Genomic DNA, 16,167 nt, shown 5'->3' on the forward strand with positions numbered 1-16,167 from the left:
TTGTCCCTACTTCAATCCATCCTCTCTCCTTTCAGCTGCAGAAGTAATTTTTACAAAAGCATAGGTCTGATGACAGCTTCCATAAACTCCATTGCTTTGTTACTACTTCAAATATAAATGCCTATTTGGTATTTAAAATTTGTCCACAATCTGGTTCCTTCTATCATTCCAGTTTCCTTACACAATATTCCCTTTCACTCACTCTAAAGTCCAGTCATACTGGCTTATTTGCTGTTCCTCATAAACAACAATCCATTTCCCATTCCTGTGTCTTTCAAGAGCTGTTCCTCTTAGCTACCTCTTAGAATCCCTGGCTTCAAGTCTCAGTTCAAATGTTGCCATTTGCATTAAACACTGCCCAGTCTCCCCCCCCCTTACTTTATCTGTGTGTCATATATATGGCTATGTACAGACTTGCTGTCTCTCCCATTTGACTACAAGTGCCTAGAGGAAGTGTGTATAACATGTATGTGTATGTGTGTACGTGTACGTGTGTGTGTACACCTAATGACAAGTTTGAGTCTCAATCAAAAAACGTTGTATAAAGTTTCATTAAAGATTTCTTAAGGATTAAGGAGTCCAACACACTCATTTTACATGCAGGCAAACTGAGCTCCAGAGAAGGGAAGGGACTTGCCTAGGATGAGAGAGTGGAAAGGAATAAAATCCAGGTCCTCCAACTCCTAACCCAGCACTGAACATTAATTTCTCTCTTTCGGAATACTTTTTTTAATCAAGAAAAAAGACCCCCGCCGCAAATACCAGGAACCGTCTGGTCTGTTATTTTCTCAAGGAGGATGATGACTTAGCTGAAGCTGCGTTGAATGGGCCAAGGTTGTAACTCAAGAATGCGTTCATCATGCTGTCTGACCAGAGAAATTCAAGAACTTATGGTCAATCCTTAAAAAACCCTTCCCTATCATTTGGATAAACTATTCTAAGCAAAACCAAACCAAACCCCAAAACAACATTTAAAAAATAAACAACCCCCCCACCCCCACCTCAAACCTTTAGTTTTGTAAAGAATCGCCCTTGACTGCGGGATCGGCGAGGATTCCCCAGGAGCTTACCTTCGGGATTAGTCACCCCACTGGGCCTCGCCCGGGGCTCGGGACTCCGGGAAAAGCACGAGCCGGGGGCAGGCTTGGGGAGAGCGGTGAAGCTGCCAGATCCGGCCGCCTTGGGGCTTCCCCAGGTCCGCGCCTCCGGCGGGAGGCCCCCCACCCCCCGCGGCCACTCTTCCTGCTCCAAAACGTCTTCCACCTCAGGGAGAGGAGGCGCCTCGGCTCCGAGGGTCTCTCGGAAGGCAAGCCCGGCCCCTTCTGTCTCAGAGGTGTCGGCGCGCCCCGAGCTCACACCCGAGGCCCGCTCTTTTTACCAACCGAACCGCGCCGCACAGGCCGAGCCCGCGTCTTCCCCGTTAACTGTTATCAGGGCTCTGCCGTTGCTGAACTGGGGAGGCGCCCTCACTGCCGCCCCCAACACCCGGGCACGCGGGGCGCCAGATCCCGCGCGACGCTTTCTCCCGCCCGCACTCACCCGCCACCTCACGAAGTCCTACTTAGCGACGTCTCTCATCGTTGACGGCGGCCATTTTGGACGCGGGGTGCTAGGGAGCAGACGTCATTACGCGGCGTCCTCTATTAGGGAAACGTGAAAAGCGGGGGAGGCCAAAGAAGAGGAGGCGGAAAGGGCTGGGATAGAGGGGCAGGGCGAAGAACACACCTTTTACCCAATCAGAAGGGAGAAGGAGGCTTAAAAAGGAAAGAGCCGAGGCTTGGGGCGGAGCGATGTTAAGTGGGTTTGGTAGTGTTAGAGGAGGAGTAAAAAAGCTTAACGGTCCCGCCCCCCTCTTGGAAAATGCGATTTCGGGACCAACCTAGCCTGCTAACGGAACCCCGAGCGTCAGGGGCGTGACCAGGCACGGCAGTTCACCAATTAAATGGCCGAAGGGGCCAGTGCAAGGGTCCTTTTCCTCCAATCGCTCTTATGGAGTTGGCTAGGGCTTAACCAGCTATCCAGGCCTTCGGGAGCCTACCGGCTCAAAGGGCTGGGGAGAGAACGGTTGGAGTGACAGCTGGATGGCGTGGGGGGTGAGGGAGGTGCAACCGACCAATGAGCTCCAGCTGGGCCGCTCCCGCGCCTCGCGGGAGGGGGGGGGGGGGGTGGGGGAGCTTCGTCGACCAATGAGCGGCGGGGGTGGTGGTCAGGGGGTGGGGCTCCCGGGGGGCTGGAGGAGCGGGGTTGGGTGTGTGGCTGCGGCGCTCTCAAGGCTGCCTCCGCCCCCGGCCTCCCCCGCCTCCCCGGCCGCCGCCGCGTCCGCGGGGTTGGTTGAGGCGGACTGTGGGGTGCTGACTGAAGTGGAGGCGCCGCTGCTGCCGCCGCCGCCGCTGTTGCTGTTGCTGCCGCCGCTGCTGCCGCCGCCGCCGCCGCCGCCGCCGCCGCCGCTACCGCCGCCGTAGCCCCCGCCTCCGCCGCCGCGGGAAGGAGAGAAGACGAAAGGTGAGCGGAGGGGGTGGCAGCGTCTGGTGGCAGCCCCCGCCCCACGAGTCGAGGAGGGAAGCCCGGTTGCCCTCTCGGCCCCTGGAGCGGGGATCCAGTCATTCCAGCGCCACCCTGCCCTCCGGCACTGCGCCTCCCACTGCCTCCCCTGGCCTGTCTTCTCTCGGGGCGAGCGAGGAGGGCGCTGCCCCCGGGGACGGGTCCCTGCGTCCCCTGCTCTCAGAGACAGGCGGTCTGGGGGAGGGGGAGGCGGGGAATGGCCGCTCGGCCCCCGCTGCTCTAACTGCTCCTGGGGAAGGGGATTGGGGGGAAAACGAAGAGAACCTCCTTTCTCGTTCCTGCGCTTCCTTCTCTGTGGCGCTGTGGCTGTCCTCCCACCTCTGTGTCACCATGTGTCTGTCCCCACGTCACGGCGTGTGCTGGTCTCTTCCTCCGTCACCTTGGGCTATTTTCTCACCCTCTTCGTCCCCCCGGCGCCGTGACGGCCCCCTCAAATTACCCCATCTATCCACCCCCACCTCCTGTCACGGTGTCGGCCTCTCTTTCTCCCCCTACCTCCATCCCCGTCACGGTGTCTGGCCCCCCATGTGTCTGTCTCCACCCCTCCTCACCATGTCTGTCTGTCTCTCCCTCTTACCTTCCAGTTGGTCTTCTCTTCCCTCCTCCCCTCCCCCCATCGTATTTCTAGCTCCCTCAACCTGTGGATCTCCATTCCCCCTCACACTGTCGGGCTATACTCCTGCTCTCCCTCCCCAACATCCACCCTGTGGGCCTGTCTGTTTCCTGTCTGTGTCATTGTGTGTTCTGTCACTGTCTGTGTCTTGTCCCCCTTCCTTTCAGGTCACTGCTTGTGTCACTGCGTGTCTCCGTTTTTTCTTCTCGATTTTTCCCTGGGTCCCTATGTATGTGTTGCTCCCGCTTCCTCTGGGACCCTCTTGTGTCAAAATACCTCATTTTAGGTAGAGCCAACTTATTTTCTTTCTTCTCCTATTGGTCTTCCTTGTGCTACTCCTGGGAGTAAAATCTAAGGCCTAACGCTAGATTTCATACTCCATCCGCCCCCCCCCCCCCAACTGTTTCCTCATTGTGTTTCAGTGGAAGTAGCACTGTTTCCTTCCTTTCTCTCAATACCAACTCTTTAGTAAGAAGGGAAAATAATAGCATTTTCTCGTCTACTAGTTCCTACTACTTTAAACAAGGCTCTTAGAGGAATGTTCTCTTTCCTCCCCACTGTCTTTTCAGCTAAAGGAAAATGGTAGAAAATATGTCCTATTTGTTCTTAGATACAAGTCTTCTTATTCCATACATATGAGCTTACTGAGAAGGAAAATAATTTACTTTATTATAGTCAGAGTTTACCTTTGATTTAGCTGTGTGACCCTGGACATAGACATCCATCCTCATCTATAAAATGAGGGGGACCTGAACTGTGACCTCCAAGATCCCTTCTAACTCTAAAACTGTGAATCTGTTTCCTATCCTCTTATCTTACTGCTTCACTCAGTGCTGTCTGCTTCCTCAAATTTATTCCTTGGTAGAAAGGAGTAGCCATTGATTTGTGAGTCCTCACCCCCTCCACTCCTAATCAGAAAACACCTTAGTGAGATATGTGAATATTTTTCTATTTCATAATTATATTTCCTCAGATTCCTGAGCATGATCTAGAAACTCAAGCAGAGTGAATGATTTTAGTGGAAGAACTTCACTGTCATCCCTCCTACTAATTAGTGATTTTTTTTTGTTTTTAAATAAAAACACATTTATGTGATTCCCTTCATGTTCTTTTTTTTTACAAAGTCCTCCTATAAGTGTTTATTTTTAAAAAGAGGAATCTGTACCCATATTTTCCCAAAACTTTTGATCAGAAATGACAATTTTAGTATTTGAAAAGCAAAGTGAGTTAGTTGTCAGTAACTTATCCTTAGTATTTCATATATCTAATTGATACAGATGCTCCCTCCAGTGGTACAGGTTGCAATTCATCCACACCTTCTCATTCTGTGTGACTTTTGTCTGTGTGTTCTGTATATGCTTCATGAGGGGGTCCACTAGCTTACAGGGACCTTCTGTAGGTACTTTGACCATGTATGAGTACCAAAAACAGTGGCCCAACTGTTATTCATCACTATTGATATATGATTAATCCCTCTCTTTTTCTAATTGTACCTCAGTTGATATCTTTTGTGCTGCTTGTTCATTAGAAATGTGCTGCAGTTTATTGATGTCCACCATGCTTTGTGTTGACTTTTGGCATGCCTTCAGATATTGTGGTATTCCTTGATTCATATCTGTAAAGTATCACCAAAAGACTATTAGCATATAAAAAGTTGAGTTTTTGTTTTATTAAGAAAGTTGGAGTTGTTAAAAAGCACCCTTATCTTTCTCACATTCCATTCAGCCTACTTTTTTACCTTAGTTGTGGCTGTATGTGTACATAGGTAATGGGTAAGTACTTCAAATTAGTATTAAATAGCCTGGTGAAGTACTCCATTTTTCTGAAGTTCTTTTTCTTTGTAAAGAAGGTCGAGTTAGAACAGGGTTTTTCAAAGAACATTTTTTTCAGGGAACTACCCAGCGTATATAATTCATTAACAAACTTTTCAGTGTTACTCTAGTGAACCCTCTGTAGTGCTCTCTTTCCCCCTTTTTTTTGCCTTCTCCATTTCATTCTCTGATCCCAATTTAAAATTGTTAATCCAGTTCTTTACTGAAATGATAATCTAAACTGGAAAAAGAAAGTTATATGTTATACTTTTCCTTTCTCAAAAAATTCTGTTATGCTTATCTTTTATTGGTTTTTTTGTGTCAGTAATTTGTGATGGAGGGGGGATGTATATGATATGAATAGTTTGCTAACTTCAGTTAATAAAATGTCAGCATCTGTCATTCTTTTAGCATTAGATTTCTCATGCCTTTCTGTTGTCAATGGCATTTAGACCAGTCTGGAATTATGGCCAATCTTACATTTTAGTGGTAACTGGAAAATGAAGAGAAATGTTTGGAGGTTCTATATAAGGAGCCTTTTCCTTCCTTATATCTAACCAATGGAATGTAAAAATTCTACTTCTTAACATCTAAGTCTGAGGTGTGATGAGTAACTCCATGCCTTTATCTTTAAAGCATCTTGTTCTTTAATTGGAGGATCATGAGGTTTAACCAAGAGTTACATTTAATCAACCTCTTAACAGCAAATACTACTGTAAGTGTTTGCTAAATGAGTCAGTATATGTGATCTACATCCTATCTTATAGCTTCCTTGAATTACTTTTTATTAGATAGGATCTTCATATGAAAATTAATGTCATACCAAGTCAACTAGCTTTTATTTAGTGCCTGCTATGTGCTAGGATACAAAAAAAAGCAGTCCTTGCCTTCAAGGAGCTCACAGTCTAACCAGGAAGACAACATGTAAACAACTTTGTTCAAAAAAGATACATGAATAAATTGGATATATCTCAGAGGGAAGACTTAAAGATTGTGGAGAATTGGGAAAGGTTTCTTGTAGAAGGTAGGACTTTAGCTGAGACTGAAGGAAACCAGGGAAGCCAGGAGATGAAAATGTAGAGAATTCTAGGCATGGGGAATAGACAGTGAAAACACTGGGTCTTACAGGTTGAACCAGGAGGCTGTTCTCTGATGGCTAGGTTTTATGAGTCTTTTTTCCCCAAGTGTTTGCTTTACTATCTTTTAATAGAAAGTCTTTCAATTTCAAAAACTGACTGGGTCAGCTCTAGCTCCTCTGTAAGGTGTCTGTCTGTAGGTGGCAGGAGGAATTTTAAAGCAAAAAGTCTTTTTATTCTGTTATGCCCAGACCTGTGATTTCCCCTGGTATAGGGAACTCCCTTTGAGACAATCTCCACCAATGTAGGTCAGCCAGTGCTCTGAAATTTATAGTCTTATCCTTGAGAAGAAGGACTAGACAACTTCCTTTCCAGCTCTAGAACTGTGATCTGACCTGAAAGTAATTGAGAAGTTAAGAGTTAAATGGCTAGCAAGTGTCTGAAGCTGGACCTACGTCTTTCTGACTGAATCATGCTCTTTACCTCCTGTGCCATACTGTAGTCTATCACTCCAACTTGTATTAACTACTTAAATCCAGGTATATTTTGCCCCATATTAGAATTATGAATAATTTTGCTAATTTTTGCATAAGCATATTGCACTAATTAACTTTTTTCTTTTTTGCCTACTACGAAATCTGATGCTTTTCTAGCAAAATAGCTACTTCTGATGTGTATTAAACTAGGAGAGCCAGCAAATCTTGCATTAATTTCTGTGGACAAACTTTTTTCAACTGATTGGTTATTTTCTTGGGCCAGAGAGCGGTATACAAGAGAGAATCAATATGCAAATCAGTCAACAAGTATTAAATACTTATTATGTGCTAGTGAATATAAATTTTCATTTTTCAAAAATATTCATTACTTTACTTAGAGAGACTCTGAGCCTGGAAGCCCGAAGTTTAAGTTTACGAACTGACTAGTACTACTGTTGCCCTGGGCAGGTTACTTTAACCTCTCTGTTCTCCAGTAGGCAACTCTCCAAGACTTAAGTTGCCAATAAGGTGCTACTTGCATTGATAGTGGGAGTTTCCTGACCTGTACCAAATGAAATCACTTGTCCGTCTCCTATCCTTGTCACTATTTAATATTTCTCTGTTTCTTTAGTAGATAAGTTAGCAACAATTTTGTTTTCATAATAAATGGATTTTGAAGACCTGTTAAAAATGTGTCTTCCTTTTGTACTTAGTAGGTCCCACACAGAAGAATAAATTTATATTTTTTGCTCTGCTTTCATCACTTTGTTGCTTTCTTGTTTCTTAACTGAGTTTATATTCATTTATGCTTAATATTGGAGGCACATTTTATTATTTGTGTAAATGTGAGTTCTAGACCAGTGACACCCTGCTTTTTATATTTTTACAGTTATACTTACTTTGGCTTTTTTGTTACATTTATAGATGTAGAATAAGTATATTCAGTTCAAGAAACATTTATTTGCCTACCAAGTACAGAGCTTTATGGCTTATTATTTGAAAGATCTCTGAATTGATTTTCTTTATGTTTTTATATTTCTCCTTGCCATATAGATGTAAAAATGCACCAAAAATGCAACAAAATTTGAAAAACTTAGTTAAAATCAATAGAAAAATATTTTTTTAATATGCAGTTACAATCTAAATTCAAAGCAGTTAGGATTTTTTTTCCTTCTTCTCTCAAGTTTTGAAAAAACTTGACTCCCTAAATGAAAAGAACCCACTATATTTAAAGCCAAATGTCTTCTTCTTAAACCTCCCAAAATATTTTACATTGAAAGATATTTGGTTATCCAGATCATATTTCCATTTGGTGGAAAAGCTTTGTTAGAATTTTGGTATAGTGGAAAGAGCCTTGACCTTAGATTTTGGAGAGATGTGGCTATAATATTTAACTATGTGACTGTTTATTTAACTATAAACTTTTCTGAACTTCAGTTTCCTCATTAAAATTCATGTAAAATTGGAATGATCCTTCCCGTGTCACAGGATTGTTTTGGGGAAAATACTTGGTAAACTCTAAAGTATTAAGTAAATGTGAGTTTATTATTATTTTTTTTGTCCACACTTGTGATTTCTTCAATGATCAGGTTGATCTAGGTCAGTGCTTCTGAAATTTTTTGATTTCAGGACCCCTTTACACTTTTAAAAGTTAATGAGGACTTCATTAACCCCCTACCCAAAGACCTTTTGTTTATGTGGGCTATATCCAGGAGTATACTATTAAATATTTAACAACTGGCTCTCTGAGGAAGATAAACGTTACACACACAGCACACTTAAGTTTAATCTATGGTATTAATATTTTCTCCCTCACTGCCTTATGTCTAGACTATCATCAAAACAACAAATAGGTTATTTTTAAGATTAAATACTCATACTAAAAATTAAATAATTTGCAAAGTTGGTACAAGCTGGATCCAGCACACCTCTGATTGTATCTATCAATATTTGCTGTATTAGAAATTATAATCTCTTAATATTATTATGAAAAAAAGTCTTGACCTTTTGGACCCCCAGAGAGGGTCTCAGAAATCCCTGGAGTTTTCAGGCCATACTTAAGAACCACTGATCTAGGATGAAAAGAAGATGTAAATATAGTAATAACAACAACAACAACAACAATAATAGCATTTATTTAGCACTTTATGGTTAGTAAAGCCCTTTACATATAATATTGTGAGCCTCACAATAACCCTGGAAAAGAGGTGCTGTTATCCCCATTGTACAGAGGAAGAAATTCAGACCTAGAGGTTAAGTAACTTTTCTGGGGTCACATGTGAGAGAGGATTAAAACTCAGATCTTCCTGATTCCAGGCTTAGGACTCTTTATCTACTGTGTGACCTAGCTGCCTCTGGGGTAGAGGTGTCAATTCAAAAAGTAATGAAATAGAGGGGAAATTTGCCAAAATCAGACATAAAGAAATAGAAAATTTGGAGGAGTTATCAGTTTCCCCTGCTTTAGAAATTTAATAAGAATGTATTTGTAGAACCCATGTAAGATTGCATGCTGTCTTGGGGAGGGAAGGGGAGAAAATTTAAGACTTGTGGAAGTGATTATACAAAACTGAAAACAAATTTTAAAAAAATTAAAAAAAAAAAATAAACCAACAGCCCAGAGGTACCAAAAAGAAAAGAAAGAAAGAAAGAAAATTCAGCAAGACTAAATTTATGTTCTATAAACTTCTTTAATTAAAGAGTGAACATTCTAGGCATCACTATTATTAGACTTTTTGTTTTTCTCCCTTTTTAATCACATAATTGAAATTTTAGTCTTTAAAATAGCTGTTAACATAGTTTTGTGATTCAGCCTTGATTGAGGATCTTGGTATCCATTTAGAACCACTAAACAACTAAAGACTATAAGAATACAGTTTTTAGATATATTTTCATTAAAAACAGTCAGTCAATAAGCATTTATTAAGTGCCTGCTATATGCCAGGCACTCTGTTAAGTTCTGGTGATGCAAAGGCAAAAGACATTTCTTTCCCTCAAGAAACAGTGGAACAATGGTTCAGTTTATAGTAAAAAAGTATGAAGTATCCAATGTCCCCTAATTTATTTTAAATAATTCAATTTTTAAAAATCTGAATTTGAGTAATATATTTATATTTTGCTGGTTAAAATAAGATGTACAGCTACAATAAATAAAATACATTTCAGGTAGGAGAAATTATGACCCATATTGTATGACTTTCTTATCAATGTTATCTTTTTAAAAAGTTAAATAGTAAAGAAACATAACAAATATTATCATAGACTTATCACATTTGCTGAAGTGACCAATGGCTTTTTCATACCATTTCAAATGCTTATCTATTGTGTATCGTTGATAATTGATTTCTCTCTTTCTAAGTGTGTTTAGAAATGGAAGATATTCTTTGGAATCCTAAAGAACTAAATAACATTGCTATTTTCATTTCTCTTAAGTATCAAATAATACAACTCAATTTAGGTTAAATTTTTCAAAAATCTAAAGCATTTTTACTTTTCATGCACAACACATTTTATTATTTAACCACAATTTCACCTCATCTACCTCTTTCTCATGCCTTATTTTGTAAGCTAATAATGTCAAAGTTCCCACCTAAAAGATAATTGCAATAGATTTCTCTAATGATATTCCTTTTGTTTTCAAATGTCTTATATGAAATAAATTGAATTTTTATACAAAAAAAAAGAAAGTCTAACAGGGGAGACAACAAGCTATGTATTGGATAAACAGGAAATTATTTACAGAAGAAAGGCACTAAAATTCAGCGGGATTAGGAAAGACTTCCTGTACCAAAGGGAATTTTAGTTGGGATTTGAAGGAAGCCAAGGGAGAGAAATGAAAGAGGGCTTTCCAGTCATGAGGGACAGCCAGAGAAAATGCCAGAATCTGAGAGATAGAGTGTCTTGTTCTTGGAACAAGGAGGTCAGTGTTACTGGATCAAAGAGTACATATGTTGGGGGAAAAGGTTTAAGAAGACTGGAAAGGGGATGAAGTGCTATGGTATGTTTGAAAACCAAACAGGATTTTGTAATTGATCTGGAGGTGATACGGAGCCACTGGAGTTGAATATTGAGTATGAAGGTGACATGGTTGGACCTGTACTGGATTCTCTAAATTTGTGCATCTTGTGTTCTTTTTGAGCTATTTCAATTTTGCTTTGCTCATAGAGCACAGCACCTTCTCTGATGTGGGCATGCCATGCTAAGTGGTCTTGTGCCAGTGTTTCCCATGTCACACAATCAATTCCAGAGTTCTTAAGACAGACTTTGAGAGTGTTCTTGTATCACTTGTTCTGACACCATGTGAGCACTTGTCCTGTGTGAGTTCTCCATAAAAGTCTTTTTTGGCAAGTGTGTATTTGCATTCAAAAACTTGAACAGCCTTATCAGCTGTACTCTCTGAAGAAGTGTTTAATGCTTGGCAGTGTAGTTTGAGAAAGGACCACTGCCAAGTGGTCTTCAGAATCTTCCGAAGACAATTCACATGGAAGCGATTCAGTTTCCTGGCATGGTGCTGGTGTACTGTGCAGGTTTCACAGTCATACACATAGATAATGAAATGGATGCAAGCATTGACAGAGCTAGCTTAGTGTTTGGGAGGCTCTGAAGGAAGGAAAGTATGGGAGAGAAGAGGTATTAAACTATCAAAATCAAAGTCTACTGAGCCATTGTGCTGACCTCATTTATATGCCTAAGTGAAACCTTGTTGTATGCTCTAACCTATTTGCATATGTATTGTATTTCTCCATTGTTCTTTGAACTGCAATTTAAGTCATTCTGAAGGCCATAGTAACTTTCATTTTGACTTTTTAAACGTTACATCTTTATCTTTTCATTTACATGGTCCATGTTCTATTTATAAATCCTAAAAACCTTAATAGAATATTGTCCACTCTTGACCTGTGCGAGCTTCCTGTGAAGCCAATCTAGGGGGGAAAAGGAATGACTAGGTGGGATTTTCCCATTGGCCTGAATATTTGGATATTCATTAGTGTAGCAGCAACAAAACATGTGGTAAATGTTGCCTACCTCAAACCTGTTTAGTTCACATTTTCAGTTTGATGGGCTGCATAGTTAGATGGATTTATAGATAATTAAATAACTGCATCCAATGAATCTTGATTAATGTATTATCTTCCTGGAGGAAAGTTTCTGGTAGTCTAGCACAGGATTTAGCCCACCTACCTTGTTTCATTGTGTTCATCAACACATTTAATCAGTTAGAAGGTACATTTTACAAAATTTGTGGATGATGGATTTAGAGGAATAGCAATTATATTGGATAAGAAAATGAGGATTTGAAACTTAAGGCTAAAAAGATAGGCTAAAACTTACAAGATTAAATTTAATTGGTGCAAATGGTAAGTCTCCCCTTTAGGTTCAAAAAAACCAATTGTACAAGTATGAGATAGAAGAAGCCCAGCTTGATGCAGTAGTTCATTTGAAAAAAAACTTAGAGGCTCATTATCTGTGAACTCAATAAAAAAGGTAATGTAAACTGACTGAATTTACAGAAATGTTGGTTGGTTGTTGTCCTTTGTTTTTGAAGAGAATTAAAATGACATCACCATGATAAAGTGAAGTTTCAACGTGTCTGACTGTGGCTGATCAGACCAATATGAGCTCGGAATGCTCTGCCATAGCTTGGGCACAGATAGTCCATGTGAATTTTTGGAGTGATTACTCCAAATTTTCAGATCCTATGTTTACTTTGTGCTGTCTCAATTCTGCTTTGCTTGTGGAGCACAGTACCCTTTCTGATGTGGGCACGCCATCCTGTTTCACAGTCAAATCCAAAGTTCTTGAAAGAGACTTTGAGAGTGTCCTTGTATCACTTCTTCTGACCACTGTGTGATCACTTGCTCTATATGAGTTCTCCATAAAATAGCCTTTTTGGCAAGCACATATTTTGCATTCAAACAACATGGCCAGCACATCCCATTGGAGTTGCACGTCTCTGAAGCATAGTTTGAATACTTGGCAGTTCAATTAGAGCAAGAACTTTAGTGTGTGGTACCTTATCCTGCCAGGAGATACTCAGAACCTTCCTAAGACAGTTCAAATGGAAGCGATTCAGTTTCCTGGCAGGGCCCTGGTAGACTGTCCATGTTTCACAGGCATATAACAATGAGGTCAACACAACAGCTCTGTAGACCTTCACTTTGGTAGTCAATCTAATACCTCTTCTCTCCCAAACTTTTCTTTGGAGCCTCCCAAACACTTGAGCTAGCTCTGGCAATATGTGCATCAGCCTCATTGTCAATGTGTACGCTGCCAAGGTAAGTGAACTTATCCACAGCATTCAAAACTTCTCCATTTGTTGTAATAGATGGTTCCATGTATGGATGGTGTGGTGGTGGCTGATGGAGCATCTGTGTTTTCTTGGTGTTAATTATTAGGCCAAAATTAGCACAGACAGCAGAGAATTGATCCATACTTTGCTGCATCTCAGCTTCAGAGGCTGCATTGAGTGCACAATCATCTGCAAATAGAAAATCATGCTTTGGTCTTGGCTTGTAAAATTTCACTTTGGTCTTGGCTTGTAACCTTTTCAAATTGAAGAACTTAACCATCAGTACAGTAGTTGACCTTGGTGCCATGTTCATCCTCATTGAAAGCATTTGACAACATGGCTGAAAACATCATGCTGAAAAGCATGGGAGCAAGCACACAGTCCTGTTTCCCTTCACTGTTGACTGGGAAGGCATGAGAGCACTGTCCACTATCTGAAACCCAGGCAAACATGCCATCATGAAATTGGTGTATAACATTGATGAACTTCTCCAGCCACTAAATTTTGACATAATTTTCCATAAAGCCCTCATGACTAACAGTGTCAAAGGCCTTAGATCTATAAACGTTGTGTACAGACCTCTGTTCTGCTCCTGGCATTTCTCCTGGAGTTGTCAGGCAGCAAATACCATGTCGACTGTTCCTCGGCCCTTTCTGAAGCCATATTGACTCTAAGGTATATGAACATCTTCCAGATGAAGTATCAGCTTATTAAGGAGGACTCTAGCAAGGATTTTGCCAGCAGTGACTAAGAAAAAGACCCACCCCCACCCCCCCCGTGATTATCATAGGACAGTCTATTCCCTTTACCTTTATAGAGATGGACAATGGAGGCATTCTTGAACTCCTAGGGAATAACTTCCTTTTGCCATATAACCTGGAAAATTTCAGTCAGCTTTTGTATGAGCAGTGGTCCCCCTACCTTGTAAATCTCAACTGGAATAGAATCAGCACCAGGTGCTTTGCCACATGAAAGGAGCCTAATGGCCATCAAAACCTCTTCTTCAGTTGGCAGTTGAGCTAAGGAGGGATTGACTTCAACCTGAGGTAAATGGTCAATGGCCTCAGCATTGATTGATGATGATCTGTTGAGAACACTATGGAAGTGTTCAGCCCATCTCTCTAGGATTAGAGAGTGTCCTTATCACTGATCAATGTGGCTCCATCAGCACTGAGTAGTTGTGATGCACCATAGGTTTTTGGTCCATAAATAGTTTTCAGGGAATCATAAAAACACTTTGAATTGTTACTATCAGCATAAAACTGAATTTCATCTGCCTTCTTACTGAGCCAGGAATCCTGCATCTCTCTAAACTTTGCTTGTACTTTGCTTTTGATGGAATTAAATGCTGCCTTCTTAGAGGTGGATGAACTATCCTGCTGGTAAATCCTGTGGAGCGCTCGTTTTTCATTTAGTAGCTTCTGAATTTCCCCATCGTTTTCATCAAGCCAGTCTTGGTGTTTGCCAGTGTTCTGACCCAGATAAGCAAATGCTCATGAAGTGTGATAATTAGTTCTTTGTACTCTGCCCTAGTCAAATCACTTCTGGAAGCTACTTTTTGTAAGGGAACACTGACATTCTAAATCTTGAAACATTGTTATAAAGAATTGATTGAAGGAAGCAAGGTTTGACCTGAAGTAAGGAGGAAGAATATTATCAGTGAGCATTCAAATTGCTACTATGTGCCAGGCAGTATACTTGGAGCTGAGGATACAAAATAAAAAAAATGAAATCACTTTCTCCAAGGAGAGGTGATATACTAGCTCTCTTCAACTATCTGAAAGGCCAGTTATGGGGAAGATTGCTCAGGAATGATGAACTAAGACCAAAAAGTAGAAGCTGCAGCAAGGGTTATTTTACTATGTAAGGAAGACTGGTCCAGAAGATTGTGATGCTTTGAATGCTTTTGCTCAGAGGTCTAATTCAACTCTGCTTCTTCATAGATCACTTAGTGAACCCAGAAGAGATAGGGCACCAACTGTGTGTTCGTCCTTCATTGCCTGAAGAAGACCATGCCATCAGAGAAATAATGACGTGACTTGCACTTGACTTTGTTTTGAGTGAGGGAGGGCTGTGCAGGTCACCAGTCTCACTTCTCCTCCAGAGCCATCTGAATCCAGTGACCAGATATTCATCAGGATGACTGGAGATGACCCAGGATGAGGCAGTTGGGGTTAAGTGACTTGCCCAAGGTCACAAGCTAGTGAGTGTCAAGTGTCTGAGGTGAGATTTGAGCTCAGGTCCTCTTGTCTTCTGCACTGGTGCTGTATCCACTGCACCACCTAGCTGCCCAGGGCACCAACTAGTTGTACCAGAGATACATAATCCATTCAGATCTTTAAAGTTTTTGTTTGTTATGTCACTAGAAGGGATGATAATGAACTAAATGATTTATTGTACTCTATCTACTATACTGTCTGTCTTTGTTTTCTCTTTAAAAACTGATGATGTAATAAGAGGTTGGTTGGCCCTGCTGCTATCTGAAATTGGGCCACTTGAAGTTTCTTAAACTGACAAGCCTTTTTGTTTGTTGCTTTTGTTTTTTGTTGGGAGGTAAGGGAGGGCTTTCCCCAAGGACAGGGCTGAACCTAGAGGAGGTGCCACTCAAATTAATTTTGTCCAATTGGTTATTGCTTCTGCCATTCTTGTAAACGTTTTGCCTTTCTCACTAGCTGTAACCAGCCAACACTTTATCCATTGTTTAAGCAAGCAAGCAAATTTCAGTAACCAAAAGTACATATTATCCTCCAGCCACCATCTCTAGAGTATTTGAGAGAGAGTGCATATCCTGTGCTGTTAGTGTGTATCAGCTGTAGGAATCCCTTTTCCCCCCAAAAGTATGAAAAAAAATTTGTATTGATGTAGCTTAAAGCATTTAATGTATCTCCAATTCATGGAGAGTAAAGCCAGTTTTGTTAAGATTAAGAGAGATTTGGTATTTTGCCGAAAATGATATAGCAAGTTTATATAGCAGTGTGGGAATATGTCATTGATTTCCTTATTTCCTGTGTGACCTGAGATACATTGCTAATGTTCTTAATGTAGCTATGACTTACTAAAAGGTAATAAAGTTACAATGCATATTATTATGTATTAGGAATGAATGTCTGATTGGAACATTGTATCATGTCCTCAAGGGTGTTGTAATTAATGTGGAGAAACTCTGTCTTTCCCTTTAGAAAACAAGGAAAAAAGAATACATCCAAAGTAGGCAAGACCTCCACTTCTTTCATTGATTAGAACAGAGTTATGAAGACTACATCTCTTTTCTGTGTTACTTAAATATTTTATTTGGCAATAGGTTTGTTTTGGGGCAGTTAGGTAGCTCAGTGGATGGAGTGCT

At 41.1% G+C, this 16,167-nt stretch overlaps 2 protein-coding genes across 9 annotated transcripts in view; one reads left to right on the forward strand and one right to left on the reverse strand.

Annotated features, from left to right (window-relative positions):
- The window catches only part of CCNK (cyclin K), a 39,662-nt gene extending 37,539 nt beyond the window's left edge, over positions 1-2,123 (reverse strand). For 2 of the 7 annotated variants that reach the window (XM_072630276.1, XM_072630268.1), the window contains exon 1: positions 1,540-2,123. The gene's annotated coding sequence lies outside the window, so the exon portion shown is untranslated. Of the gene's footprint in view, positions 1-637; positions 867-1,070; positions 1,501-1,539 lie in introns of those variants that run through there. The other 5 variants (XM_072630273.1, XM_072630270.1, XM_072630272.1 and 2 more) reach the window with 4 other exon arrangements.
- A 178-nt stretch (positions 2,124-2,301) lies between these two features.
- Positions 2,302-16,167, forward strand: part of SETD3 (SET domain containing 3, actin N3(tau)-histidine methyltransferase) — a 127,263-nt gene continuing 113,397 nt past the window's right edge. Inside the window, exon 1 of one of the 2 annotated variants that reach the window (XM_072630266.1) lies at positions 2,302-2,502. The gene's annotated coding sequence lies outside the window, so the exon portion shown is untranslated. The remainder of the gene's footprint in view (positions 2,503-16,167) is intronic. The other variant, XM_072630267.1, reaches the window with a different exon arrangement.

Source organism: Notamacropus eugenii, chromosome 1 (assembly GCF_028372415.1).
Source record: "Notamacropus eugenii isolate mMacEug1 chromosome 1, mMacEug1.pri_v2, whole genome shotgun sequence".
Taxonomy (NCBI): Eukaryota; Metazoa; Chordata; class Mammalia; order Diprotodontia; family Macropodidae; genus Notamacropus; species Notamacropus eugenii.